This window comes from Lissotriton helveticus, chromosome 3_1 (assembly GCF_964261635.1).
Source record: "Lissotriton helveticus chromosome 3_1, aLisHel1.1, whole genome shotgun sequence".
NCBI lineage: Eukaryota > Metazoa > Chordata > Amphibia > Caudata > Salamandridae > Lissotriton > Lissotriton helveticus.
This window is the reverse complement of record NC_136061.1, coordinates 1,892,397,133-1,892,410,416: the sequence shown is the minus strand read 5'-3', so window position 1 is coordinate 1,892,410,416 and position 13,284 is coordinate 1,892,397,133. Positions and strand designations below refer to the sequence as shown.

At 44.8% G+C, this 13,284-nt stretch overlaps 1 protein-coding gene across 2 annotated transcripts in view; it reads left to right on the top strand.

The window, feature by feature from the left end:
• The window catches only part of LOC144823936 (sperm-specific sodium:proton exchanger-like), an 8,804,346-nt gene that overhangs the window by 906,286 nt on the left and 7,884,776 nt on the right, over positions 1 to 13,284 (top strand). The window lies entirely within an intron of this gene.

Sequence of the window (13,284 nt, the reverse complement as noted above, 5' to 3'; positions counted from 1 at the left end):
AATGCCTGTCGTATCAGACATGTTAAAGATATGACTCACCATTTCTACAAAGTGGAAGGGGCAATTTGTCATATAACTGTCTGTGTCTCTGCCGAAGACCTTGCGACTTGAAGTTCAAAAGTCTCTCGAGCAGAGGTTAAGGGCACTGGTTTCTGTATAGGCATGGCTTTCATTCTGCTCAAAGAAGCACACCGTATTAATGAAACATTTAGTGAAGGCCATAATGGTGCCTCCCTGACAGTATGTGTTGGTGGAAACAATACTTGCCTAGAGCATGAAACCCTGGAACTCACGGTTACCAGATATGTTAATGCCCGGATGCATCCCACAGCAACCTTGATCATTCAGCATCGAGCACCTCCCATAAGAGAGTAGCCTGAACACTGGAGGGATCACGGCAGCTGGGGTACCCTTTAAATTACAGGATAAGTTTACTACCGAACCGTTACAGGCCCCAAGGAGCATAATATCCTGGCATATAAATGATCCACTTAAAGTATTCTCGCAGTTTGTACCGCTCGGAAACACTTCTTTTTTCCCACTCCAGCATTGAAATCTGTACTGTAATTCCAAAGATTCCTTGATGAATTCCCACCCATTTCTTCATATCTGCGTGCCTGCATTTGTTCAAGGCAATATTGGAACTGAAAAGTTGTGATTGAAGATTTATGTGGCCATAGATTAGCCATTCCGTGGACGATGCCACTGTAAATGCTACTATATATCCAGTTGTTCAGTACGCAGCATTGTTTATTTAGCTCACTTTTGTGCCATTTCTATCTGTTTCTCTGTCAGATTGTACGAAGAAAACAGAGACGTACGGTTTATGAAACGCAAAGATTGCAGCGTCCCGCTTAATAACATAATTGAACGCAGTTGTTAATGCCCTTGTTGTAATATAGACAGATCCTGCTCTAGTACATCAATAGCAGAAGATACAATGTTGCCTAGAGAATATATTCTGGAGGTTAGTGTTGTTAACACATTGTCGACCACTGCTTTCTCTAGGTTTATACGATCTATTTCTCGTAATCTTTCCAATGCCTCTTGCTGTGATATTTTCCAAATCTCATTGTAGACAGTATAATAGAAACGTTTGTGACGTGGCTTCCTATTACCTAATAAAAAATCCTCTAGGTCCACATCCTTTGAAAGTTAAGGATAAGTGTTGTTTCACATGTGTAAGTGTTGAGGTCTTTAGCCAATTGAGGCATAACTTCCCAACACTGTAAGATGTCACTGCCCCTGGGTGTTGTCCCTGTACATAACATGAATCTGGCCTATTGTTACTTAATCCTCTAGTTTTACCCAAGAATCTTTCCTGACAGCTATTGGTGTCTGTGGGCCAAATCGACCATCCCTTTCAATCGGGGTCTAATCTATTGTATTGCATGATGTCATCTAGTGTAACCTCTTCTTGTTATGTTATGTTACCCTCAGTGTGTGATGGTGTGGGCATCCGAAGTATATTCAAATATTTATTATTGGCTAATCCAAGACAGGTCGTTTGTTGCACTTTTTCATTCAAATGCATTATTTGCTGAGGAATAAGGCATGCTCTAAATAGTGCCTCTGTTCCCTGGACCTGCCACTGTATAGTACCCCCTGACCGATTTTAAGTCTATGGTGTCTTTCCATAAGTCAAAACCCTGTTCAGACAATTGGGCAATAAAGGAAGCAGCCTGGGCCTGATTTGTTAAACCCTGAAAAATACGGAAATTTCTGGGCAAATGTTTCGGAACTGCTTTTTAGCGTGTGTTGGGGAATGTTCTTATTGGTGGTATGTGGAAACATTTCTGGGATTAGCAGATTTACGGAGAAAGTGATGACTATAATGTTGATAGCAGTACATTGTTTCAAAGTCTGATGTGCCCTCTAACATTTCAATATTAGAAAAAGCAGCAGATTTTTCTAAATCTGACAACATATTATTAACAGTTTCATAATCCCAATCATCGGAAAATGAACTGGAGGTAATGATATCACTTAATGAAATCTTAAATAAATGTGGTATTTGTAAAAGTTCAGTCGCGCCAAATATATCGTAATCAACCTTGTCCCATGCTATACCATCAAGTATAGAAGCTGCTGTAATGTTCACTCATGATATGTCTCTCTATTAATGATGTGATGAAAGATATGGTTTCAGAATCACATTCACTTTTTGTGCTGCAGAGCTTTCTCGAAGATGAGTTCCATTAATAAGCATACTAAAGACAGTTATAAGGCCTATCCAGAAAAGAAAGAAAAGTATCCCGGTAGTTACCCAGAGTTCCACCCAAGGTGATACCAGGTAAGTATTTTTAAGAAAGTTCAGGAAATCTTTAAGTTGCTGTAGACGAGTTCTTTGGGCTGTCGTCGTTTCAGGTTCACTTGGATCCAATGAGACTGTATCAAAGTCAATGAAATAGCCAGATATAGTTTGGTCAATTTTCCGTAATTCCACAGGTTTTGTGTGAAACTGTAGGTTGCTCTCGCTGGGGCATTTTGACGTAGATATCCGTGTTTAGTTGAATAGAAATTTGTCTTTCTGTTGAGTTCTCATTTGGAACTTTGGTTTCGAGAGGAACACGTTTCATTGCATTGTTGCATAGTCCGTGTAGGTGACTCTTCAAATGATGTCTTTCTGTTTGTACTTCTTGTATAGTTGTGAAAGGAGTCTGTCTGTTCCTCCAGAGTCCACGCAGCCTACTGCTTAGTATCGGCCATATAGTATGGCTTGATCAGATCATTTTAGACCAGTATTTTCTCCTTTTTACCAGCAAGAGGTAGCAGAAGTACTGTTCTTGTACCTTCAACTGCCAGGACAGGTACAGGCTTTCTGTATGATGGCCCAAATTATGTGCGCTATTTTCTCTCTGACCAGATCCGCAACTTCAGGGACCCAGACAGGTCTTGCCATGACACTTTTTGCCTCACAGTGGCGCTCCTTTTTACCTGACATTACTGTGTAGTGCCCTGGACTCATTTAGGTCCTGTAAACAGCCAAACGTTTACAAAGTCAAAAGGTTTATCATCCACCTCTGTGCCTTCACAATCAAGATCAGGTACCCACATTCTTGTTCCAAATAGGACTTCATATGGAGTGACTCCCCCTAGAGAGCTTCTAGGCTGAATATTTGATGCCTTTTAAACTCCATACAGATGTTTTACTTAATTTCCACCCGAGCCTAATACTCTAGCTGTTAAAGACCTTATTTTCATCTCCGCAACCGCATTTCCCTGGGGATGGTACGGAGAGGAGTACTGCAATGCTACACCCAAACTTCCCGTGGCCTCCTTGTAAGCCCTAGAGCTAAATGCGGGGCCACCGTCAGAATGTATTGTGCCTATTGAGTATGTCTCGCAAATCTTTTATAACAGTTTGAGCATCAACCGAGTGCTGGGGCCACACCCATAGGAACCTAGAACAGAAATCCACGGCAACCATATACTTGTAAGCCCCATCAGATTGTATGGGGTCGCAGAGGTCCAAATAAGCACACACCAGTGGTTTGTCTGATATAAGAATTGGTGTCTGCGCTGGACGTGTTACGGTGGAGCCTTTGATCGGCTGGCAGGTGTTGCATTTCAAGACATAGTCCTTAGTCTGCTTTCTTAGTTCTGGCCACCAATGGCGCTGTTTCAATAGAGAAACAGTTGCTGTAACTCCTGCATGTGCAGACCCTATACGCTCGTGTGTGCTGCTAGAATTAATCCTAACCTACAATCCATATTTGCTATTACTCTTTCTCCCACTCAGGAATAGGAGTAAATAGAACATTGTTTGCATCTAACTTGAGGAGTATTTGAGTTGAAAGCTTTTTGGTGAGGCTGAGGTATTGCATGTAGCAATAATCCCAACCATTATCTCGCTGTCTATTCCCGTTTTTGAACGAGTAATTACAGCTACGGAAGCCGTACATTCAGCCCCCTTTGCGACTTTGTCAGCCAATTAATTAACTTTAACGTGAATGCCATCACGTTGATGATTCAGTGTATGTATCACTTGAGCCTTTGGTAGTTCGTTTTTCAACTCCACTATCTGTTCCCATAGCGTTTTGTGCTTAACTGTGCCACCTTTTGCATCCTTAAACCCATTTTGTCACCAGTGATGTAAATATTCATTATATGACTGTACACTGTAAAAGGACTTACACACGATTAGTGTGGGGAATTCTTGATCCGTATTTACCGGTGCAGTATTAGTGCTTTTAGTTCTGCCAGTTGTGCTGTGCAGTTCCCTAGAGACTGTGTTTTTGTACACTTCTTTGTACACTTCTGGTGAAACTTTCAATCCTGCATGCATCCTTTAACGATAGGACACGCTTTGCTGTATTGCTATTTGCTCCCTGAGGCTTGTTGCACAGAACCGTCAGTGTAAATTATATATTTATACTGATCTAAAGGAATAATTTAATTTGGTAAAGGATATTCTTGTTCGTATTGCAGGAATGCTTTTGTTGTTAAATTTGGGTCATACCTGTATTCTACATGTGTTGAAGGGAGAGAGTTAGCCCATTGTATCCATCTCGGATGTAAGGCTTTATCGTCGAGAACACTTGCCTTTTCTTCTAAGGCTGGAACTGGGGTAATGACTATAATAAGTTTCCCTTGAGCCAGTGCTCTTTCTCTGACTACAGCAGTCTGTACTGCTGTTAGAATTTTTTCAGTTGATGCAAAATGCATCTCAACATTTGTGTACAAATGTGATTTGTATGCTATTGGTACTGTCTCACCTTCATTATATGTTGGATATGTGTATCCAGATAGATCACAACTATACAGCTCACCAGGTTGCGTACATTTACGCTTGTCTGTAAGTGTTTTTCAGCTACCATGTCAACTTGTAAGGAATAAAGAGAATTTGTGTGTTCCTGTGTCCACTGTCTAACTGAAAAGTCAGGTTTTATTAAATCGTAGACAGGTTTTGCTCTTTCCGTGTAATCTAAAATGTATTTTCTGCAGAAGTTCAGGAATCCCAGGATTGATTGTACATTTTTTTATGATTTTGGAGGTTGGAGCAGCGCGCATTTTTCTAAAAAGTTAGCTGCTATACTTTTTTCTTCACTTGAAAGCTCATATCCTAGAAAAAGGACATTAAGGTGGGCAATCTCCGATTTTTTGAAGTTAAACTTATAACGGCACTGTGTGCATTCTGTACTGCAAATGTTTTAGTGCAAGTGTTTAAATGTCTGTAATCCAACACTAGACAGTATGTGTTGTCCGGTTTTGATACGGTAAACAAAGGGTTATTCATTTGAGAGGTGCATGTTTCAATCACTCTTTGGTATTCAAGTTGATCCAGGATCTCCCTGACCTGTTTTTTAGCTTTTTGCTTTATTGGATACTTCATTGTGCAGTAGGAGTATTTTTCAATGGAATTATGTGGCGGGTTGAATCCTTATCCCATCCAACATGGTTTTTGTATAATCTCGGGGCCTGGGCTACCGCCCATTCTCGTGCATATGTATATGTTAAATATTTGGGAACATGCTTGGAGAATGCTGGTCAAATTACTGTTTCTCCCCTTGGGCAATGCATAACAAATGCTGTAGGCCAATCCTGTTCAGCTAACAAAATGTCATAGCCAAATGTTAAGTTCTCCCAAAAGAGACCTCTAACTGTCCTGCATTTGTTCCTCTCCATTTGGAGTATTATTTCATACAATGTGTGTGGAACAATTACCCTAGTATCAGGTGTTTCCACCGTGATATAATCATTCAAGTCCGCTGTCACCAGAAATTTCATCAGGTTCTGGCGAGCTATTATTACTTCTGCCGCACTGTCTAGCATCGTCAGAGCCCATTCCCCATTCAGTAGTCGAGTCCTCAGAATTCTGGGCATGTCTGATCTTCAGACCTGCAACCTTCTTTTTGAATTGTATTTTTTGTTTTTGTTTATCTTCTTTTAGTATACTCTTGAGCATGTTGCTTGTCTCTAGACTTTGTACTCCCTTCTTGTCTATCTGACCGTCTTTCTCTCTCTGAGTTTTTTGTTGAACCCTGAAAGGAACAAGAGGAACATGTGTCAGTATCCTGATACCTGTCAGGTTTCTTAATATTATCCCTATTCCTAAGATTGTACTTCCTTTCGGAGTGCTCCTGTGGAGGAGATCTACCTCGAGATTCAGATCTGTTTTCTACTTGTTATTCTCCCACTTCTTTTTAGAGGAAGCAGGTGTCTGCTTGAAAGTCTTTCTTCTCCTCACTCTTGCTGCCCCACCTGAAAGCTTCCTATTCTGAAGTACAGCGGCCGGGCTTGGCTCCGCCAGAACTCGCGGGTGAAACCGACCGGCCTGGCTTGGCTCTGCCAGCCGGACTACAGCCCCCAGCATCCCTTGGGGGGCTGCGACATCAGCAAACAGCGCGCCAGGCGGCGCATCATAAGAAGCCTGCAGGGGCCGAGTTCCCCGTCTTTCTTCTTCTCACTCTTGCTGCCCCACCTGAAAGCTTCCTATTCTGAAGTACAGCGGCCGGGCTTGGCTCCGCCAGAACTCGCGGGTGAAACCGACCGGCCGGGCTTGGCTCCGCCGGCCGGACTACAGCCCCCAGCATCCCTTGGGGGGCTGCGACGTCAGCAAACAGCGCGCCAGGCGGCGCATCATAAGAAGCCTGCAGGGGCCGAGTTCCCCGTCTTTCTTCTCCTCACTCTTGCTGCCCCACCTGAAAGCTTCCTATTCTGAAGTACAGCGGCCGGGCTTGGCTCCGCCAGAACTCGCGGGTGAAACCGACTGGCCGGGCTTGGCTCTGCTGGCCGGACTACAGCCCCCAGCATCCCTTGGGGGGCTGCGACGTCAGCAAACAGCGCGCCAGGCGGCGCATCATAAGAAGCCTGCAGGGGCCGAGTTCCCCGTCTTTCTTCTCCTCACTCTTGCTGCCCCACCTGAAAGCTTCCTATTCTGAAGTACAGCGGCCGGGCTTGGCTCCGCCAGAACTCGCGGGTGAAACCGACCGGCCGGGGTTGGCTCCGCCGGCCGGACTACAGCCCCCAGCATCCCTTGGGGTGCTGCGACGTCAGCAAACAGCGCGCCAGGCGGCGCATCATAAGAAGCCTGCAGGGGCCGAGTTCCCCGTCTTTCTTCTCCTCACTCTTGCTGCCCCACCTGAAAGCTTCCTATTCTGAAGTACAGCGGCCGGGCTTGGCTCCGCCAGAACTCGCGGGTGAAACCGACCGGCCGGGCTTGGCTCCGCCGGCCGGACTACAGCCCCCAGCATCCCTTGGGGGGCTGCGACGTCAGCAAACAGCGCGCCAGGCGGCGCATCATAAGAAGCCTGCAGGGGCCGAGTTCCCCGTCTTTCTTCTCCTCACTCTTGCTGCCCCACCTGAAAGCTTCCTATTCTGAAGTACAGCGGCCGGGCTTGGCTCCGCCAGAACTCGCGGGTGAAACCGACTGGCCGGGCTTGGCTCCGCTGGCCGGACTACAGCCCCCAGCATCCCTTGGGGGGCTGCGACGTCAGCAAACAGCGCGCCAGGCGGCGCATCATAAGAAGCCTGCAGGGGCCGAGTTCCCCGTCTTTCTTCTCCTCACTCTTGCTGCCCCACCTGAAAGCTTCCTATTCTGAAGTACAGCGGCCGGGCTTGGCTCCGCCAGAACTCGCGGGTGAAACCGACCGGCCGGGCTTGGCTCCGCCGGCCGGACTACAGCCCCCAGCATCCCTTGGGGGGCTGCGACGTCAGCAAACAGCGCGCCAGGTGGAGCATCATAAGAAGCCTGCAGGTCCCTCGTCCCACGAGGACGCGCGCGGGACACGCGGGACGAAGCCCGGACTAAGGGCGGACAGTCTAAAACAGTCCAAGACTGGCCACGACTGGACTGGGCCATACCTCCTGAGTGAAAATCTATCTACGTGGTGAGGTACTTAGATAATACTGCCTCCTTTCATTCTAGTGACTGCATTTGGGGGGAAACGGGCTGAAGTGTTGTATATCAATATTGGTAAGGGTGTTTAGGGGTGTGTAAGCCAATCTTTGTATTTGTTTTTATCAGTCCCATATATGTCGAAACAGAAGACCCCCATTGTTCCAACCAACACCATGGACAACTATCTGGTGCAGGTGGTGGCAAAAATAAATAACGAGCGTAGGTCTTCCTTGGGTCTTAGCGCCTCACCAACATCGTCGCAAGGGGGAAATATATGTATAAATCTGGTAGATATGGATGTAGGAAATGTCACAGATCCATTCACTCAGCATTTTGCTGATGATTTAGAGCTGAATGTTTCTGCGGTTTCAAATTCAAAAACCAACTCTGACATAATAGAGGAGGGTGATATAGATACCCTCCAAGATGAAATAGAGCCTGTCGAGTGTCATTCCTCTCCATTGCCTCCTATCCCCGCTCCAAGAGTAGCCAGAAGAGAAGGGTTGAGATCAAATAGGAAAAGACCAGCAACTCCCCCTAGTAAGAACCCCACAAAAGGTAAAGCGGGAGAAGAAAAAGGGGGCATAGGCTGGGATGACGCAGTTATAAAGAAACTTATGGATATGATGGATAACAAATTAAACAGGTTAATCAAACCGTTGTTATCTAAAATCGATCACCTCACCGACAAAGTTAACAAATTGGAGACCCTTTTAAAAACTACCAATGATAATGTGGGGGAGATACCGAATCTGGTATTGGATAAAATCAATGAAAAACAATCTACAGAAATTATATCTGGGGGAGTAGTAGATGTTGTAGCCCCCACCCAGATAACAAGACTAAACCCTGATACACAACCACTTAACCCTACTACTGCTGATTTACCAGCTATTCCAGGGAAAACCATTGATCCAGGCCCAAATCGAGAGACAGGACCTGTAGAGCTAGTTATAGAAGCGTCACCTTTGATCCTCGTTCTCGCTAATGTCCCACCTCTGAACGTAGGACAGATTGAGTCACCAGAATCACTGTTAAATAAAGCATTAAACTGGTTGAGTAACAACATGCACATTTCTCCTTGGGGAAAAGAAAAACTGACAGATGATCTGATTACAGCAAGACGAGTGAAGTGGATAGGGAATAAACCTAAGAAATTTGCGGGGGACTGTGTGGTACTGAACCTGAAGGGCCCAGAAGTGCTATCGGAAATCCTGCTTAATTTATTCCCACCACAACGAAGAACTGCAGAACTAATACCACTTATGCTAGACTTCTTCTATAGTAGTAGAGGACTAGGGATAAAGCCGAGTGTTTTAAGGACCAAGTGGTCTGTCGTGGGTAGCAGAAGTGTTAGGGATAGCCCAAGACATGATTTGTGGTTGTACTTGGAAAATAGATTTTCAGCTATATCCAATTTAAATGAGTGCGATTGACTTACAAGGCACAAATATCCGCCAGTTATATCTCAAAGAAGGCGATCTAAGGAAAAGGTAGTCGTCTGTTCACGCACACAACTGTGCAAACAGCCAATAGACCCCAAGGAAATTCAAGATCTAAAATCTGGGGAGGTAGATAAAGATCAGCAGGGAAAAAATAGGGCAAGAGCAGAAAGTGAGGTAGCTATGGAGGGTGGTAGAACAATGAGTATTGACCATGTGGAAAATGTTGAGTACATGGGTTATCCAGGACGTAACCCAGGAATATCTTCCTTGACCCTTATCTCGTGGAATATAGCAGGTATAAATAATAAGATATCTTCTCCTGAATGGGCTGATTTTATTGACCAACATAACATCATCTTGTTACAAGAAACCTGGGCACTAAAACCAGTTTTTCGCCATGGGTATCTAAACTACCATATACCAGCAACTAGAAACCATATAGGACGTCCTTCTGGAGGTCTATTAATTTGGATTGACCAGACGTTGAACTGTTCAATAACTCAAAGATCATCCCCATCAAACGATATTTTATTAGTAATCATTAGATGGGACAGCGGCCAAGAACTGGCATTGTTCAATGTCTATGCCAGGGGTGTTGGCGGAGGTAAAACCTCAGAAGTAGTAACTACATTAGAACATGATCTAGAATTGCTGGAACCACAATTCCATGTAATCGTGGGTGGGGATTTTAATTCTACTTTTGAACCCATGGGTGAAGAGGATAGGTCTTTGTCTGAGGAGGAGGACAATAAGTGGGGAATACCTCAGTTGGAGGTCCCAGCCATCAAAAGATGGAGTGCCGTGGCAATCCAGCTAAAGAGTTTTTGCCTAGCAAGAGGATTGAGAGCGGCAAATGGGCGTACGCCCTCTGACATAAAAGGGAACAACACATTTGATAATGGCCGCGCCACAAGCAGAATCGATTATTTTTTGATAGATGTAAGGGCATGGAGTACACTGGTAGATATGTCTGTGGAGGTAAGAATGGAAAGTTATCACAATCCTTTGTGTTTGACCCTCCACACCCTCAGTGGAGAAGCGTGGCTCAGTGGTTAGAGGCGGCAGACCCGGAAGCTGAGATCAGCCGTGGACCAGGGTTCAATTCCCCGCCTCGGCGGGTCTCGGGCTCAAAAATTCCACGGACTCAACAATTCTCGCTCCGGTGCCTACTCGACTCACGGGGTCACACTCTGCGACTCTGGGCAATAGCTTGCTTAATCTCCACTACGGCCCCTCGCGGCGGGATGCCTGGCTTTCACCTTGTGAATACCCTGCCGGGGTATCTCACAGGGGAATACCAGGACGGGTTCCCTAAGCAAGCGCCTTGAGACCCCTGGGTGATTCGTGCGCTATATAAATCGAAATACATTTACATTTACATTTACATCATAAGACTACAGATTGTGTCAACAAAATTGAGCGGGTCACTCAAGATGTTGTGTGTTCAAACAACCAGCGCCATTTGAAATGGAGAATGTTGATTGAAGATATAACGAGATTAGAGGACCTTAAAAAAGTAGTGATAGAGGAAGTAAATAATATCAAGCCCCACTGTGAGAATCCCAATTTCCAGGTCTATATGATGGAGGCATATAAAATATTTTTCTTTAAACTTCAAAGCTTTTTTACCAAATCTGTAGATCCAAGAAGAGCTAAAAAGGAACATCCTAGGCAGGGCTGGTACGACACGAGCTGTAGACAGGCACGTCAAAACTTAAGTATTGCATTGAGAAAGGGTATTCCCATGACAGTTAGGAAGGCGAGAGACGCATATAGAGTGACTCAAAAACAAGCGAAGAAACGCTGGGACGAAGAACGCTGGTGCGAGCTGAAACAGGCTTGCGCAGCCAAGGATTCCAAGCTATTCTGGGCCACAGTAAAATGGGATAGGGGTGGGATAGCCGCACAACCACATAACCATGTAGCAAAAAATGATTGGATTGAGTTTTTCAAACCACAGTATGCATGTGACCCGATGCACGCTGTAAATTCCCCCCCTCCTAGTATCTTTTTTAAACACCAAATATTCACCGAAAAAGATGTCAGCTTGGCCTTGGATTGCGTATCATGGGGAAAAGCACCGGGCATGGATGGAATCCCGGCAGATGTGTTTCTATCTGATAGGAATTCATGGTGCACCTATTTTACATGGTTGGCAAATGCAGTGGCGATGGGAGGGGAAGTGCCCGCTTCTTGGAAGGGAGCAGAAATCATCCCCATATTTAAAAAAGGTGACAAAACACAGGCGAAAAATTATAGACCCATCAGTCTTATTGATACAGCGCAAAAACTAATGGGGCGATTAGTCCAGAACAAGCTGCAACAATGGATTGATGAAAAAAACATATTGTCACCATACCAAGCAGGGTTTCGCCCCTTGACCAGTAGCGTCGACCAAGTTTTTTACTTTATAACAGTTTTTTGGAGAAATGTTATTCTAAAAAAGGGTACATCATATGCTGTCTTTGTAGATTTAAAAGCAGCCTTTGACCTGGTCCCAAGAGAAAAACTGTGGCAGACCCTGGCTGCTGCAGGTATAAGTCAAGAACTGCTTACTCTTCTAGTACGCCTTCATGAAAACAACTTCGCTAAAATCAGATGGGGCAAGCAGGGAGAAGTGACCGAGCCCTTTCCGGTGGAGCGAGGGATGAGGCAAGGGTGTGTCCTGGCCCCAACATTGTTTTCAATCTATATTAATGGTATTGTTGATCACCTGAAGAAATTCCCAAGTGATGCGCCAATTATAGCAGGTTCACATGTACCCGTATTAATGTTTGCGGATGATACGCTTCTACTTTCGCGTACACCGAGTGGTCTCCAAAAAGTGGTTGATGCCTTTGGTGAATTTTGTGATAGCAGGGGCCTTGAATTGAATACATCTAAGACCAAATTCATGTGCCTTAATTATCACTCTACGTTCAGGGGCGTGATAACATACAAGGGCACCCCACTTGAGAAAGTAGATGCTTTTTCCTATCTAGGAATAATCCTACAGGGAGACATGAAATGGAAATCGCACATTAATACGGTAGTACTAAAGTTTAACCAACTAGCAGGGGTGGTAGCCCTTAAACATAGGGCCTCACTGACAAAACCGATTAACTGTGCTCTTGAAATCTATAATATGAAAGTATTGAGCGCCTGTTTATATGGCTCCGAGCTTTGGGGTTTCTCAAATTTAGGTGACTTGGGGAGAGCAGAAAATAGATTTCTTCGAGGGCTTGTAATGGCCCCACAGAGCACGCCCACAATCCCCTTGAAATTGGACCTTGGCAGGAAAAACGTAGAGGACATAGCGCGGCTACGGCTTCTGTTATATTGGAGGCGCCTGATGGTGACCCCAGAGCTATCCCACTATGTAACAGCATTACTAGACGTAGTTAAGTGTGACCGATTCCACTGTATTGTATGGATGAAGGAATTGCGAGACACTCTTGTAAAGCTAAAATTGGAACATCTGTGGGGTAACAGGGATGTGGCTTGTTTTCCATCGAAAACTATACTGAAAGAAATGTACTGGGAGATGGTGTACTCAACAATGTATCAAAAAGGTCCTTTATCCAATTTGTCAACTCGTTTTTTGGACATTAAGATGTTCCCATCGTGTGAAGATTACTGGGACATAATCGAACATCCTCATGACAGGAAACTATACTTTCAATTTCGGATTGGAACACTTCCAGTGAATACTTTTAAGAAACACTGGAACCCTTCACGGGATGAACACTGTCATCATTGCAAGGACCAAATAGAGCATACCTCCCATCTATTGTTTTGTTGTCCCTTATATGCTAGTCCAAGGCACAAATGGCTAAAGCCAGTCTGTTTAAATATGGGTACTCGTTGCCAATCAACCGCACTTAGAATATTAAAATCTGACTGCTCTGCACTATTAGCGATTGCGGTAGCAAAATTCCTTGCTTGGGCCTGGGTAATCCGTTCCCGCTCACTACTGTTAAATGTAACATAATGAAATAAGGCCGCCTTGTTCCAATT